This window comes from Tupaia chinensis, unplaced genomic scaffold, assembly GCF_000334495.1.
Source record: "Tupaia chinensis unplaced genomic scaffold, TupChi_1.0 Scaffold000434_1, whole genome shotgun sequence".
Classification (NCBI taxonomy): Eukaryota; Metazoa; Chordata; class Mammalia; order Scandentia; family Tupaiidae; genus Tupaia; species Tupaia belangeri.
Genome location: NW_006159939.1, coordinates 774,722 through 775,962, shown reverse-complemented (window position 1 = coordinate 775,962; position 1,241 = coordinate 774,722). Strand labels below are relative to the sequence as shown.

Below are 1,241 nucleotides of genomic sequence, written 5' to 3'. Positions count from 1 at the left end.
TCGCCAAGCTAAAGCCAGCTCTCCCCTTCCCCCACTCCAGGCCCCAGCAGCAGCTCCAGCTCGCGGTGGACCGCCCACAGCCACCCCTGCCTCCGGGCGCAAGCCCGCAGAGAACAGCAGGTCACGAGGCAGCCAGCAACCACAGATCTCCTCGGATATGGTCTCTGCGGACAAGTCTAGGCCTTTCTTAACTCCCAGCACCCAAAGCTGGCAAATAACAAAGCACCTGAGCATCAAGAAAAGAGGCCAGAAAACCACCCGGGCATAGGAAGTCCTAGACGCACTGCCTCTGCGGAGCGGTTCCAGCTGGGATGCAGGGCTAAACTTGCAGAGCATCTAATGCCTTTCCCGTCATCCCAGGGGCATTTCTCCATTACAGCGGTAGGAGACCCCAATACAGGTTCACAATCCTCTAGCCTTCACATGCCACCTGGTTCCTTCTCCTTCCCTAGCCCTTCTGGCACGTGTCCCGGGCTCCCGCCAAGGGGTATTGGGGGTGGGGGGAAGAGAGTGATGCGGCCGCCATGAACCCATCAAGGGCACGTAGGGCCGATTCTAGCCGCAAATGCAGCAAGTCTCTCTGATAGAAGGCAGACGGGAGACTCGTCCCGCAGCAGTGGGGACGCAGCCGGGGCTCCGCGCTGCGCTCCTCTCTGACTTCTGCTCCCCTGCCCAGCGCACCGCTTGCTCCCGGCTCGCCAAGGGAGAAGAGTCAAGGCTGGAGTCCAGATACCCAGGGCGGAAGGCCCCAGAAGGCAGACATGCGTCTTGGTATTTTCCCCAATCTTCCCCCATAATGACTGCCCTGTACGCCCTGTTTTGTTTGTCTGTGTGCCAGGATTCAGGGTCCCAAGCTGAAACTTACCAGGGCAGAGAAAGCTCTCGAGATGGCTGGAACAGTCGAGCTTAGAGGACAATGTCAGCTGTGCGCTTCTCCACCCGCGCAGGATCTGCAAGGAGCGAGGAGGAGGCGGGGCCCACACCTCCCAGCCTCTTAGGTTTCTCTATTGTGATTGGAAACTCGAGCACCGCCTACCCCTCCCCTTGGCTCGCTCAATCCCCTTCAAGGACAAGGGCTCAAGTGTGCACGCGCCCTCCCCCGCTCTCCAAAAGAGGAGGTCACCTTCTGGTGGCTGAGGCCGCCTCCGCCTCAGTCTCACAGCTCACAGGCTCTTCAATGCAGAGGCTGAGTTATTTCTATTTCTAAAACCTACCCATCCTCGACTCCTCTGGACTTTCAG

The 1,241-nt window shown here is 59.1% G+C and overlaps 1 protein-coding gene across 1 annotated transcript in view; it reads right to left on the bottom strand.

Annotated features, from left to right (window-relative positions):
• The window catches only part of LDHB (lactate dehydrogenase B), a 28,153-nt gene extending 27,156 nt beyond the window's left edge, over positions 1-997 (bottom strand). Inside the window, exon 1 of the mRNA XM_006155073.3 lies at positions 866-997. The gene's annotated coding sequence lies outside the window, so the exon portion shown is untranslated. The remainder of the gene's footprint in view (positions 1-865) is intronic.
• Positions 998-1,241: the final 244 nt, after the last annotated feature.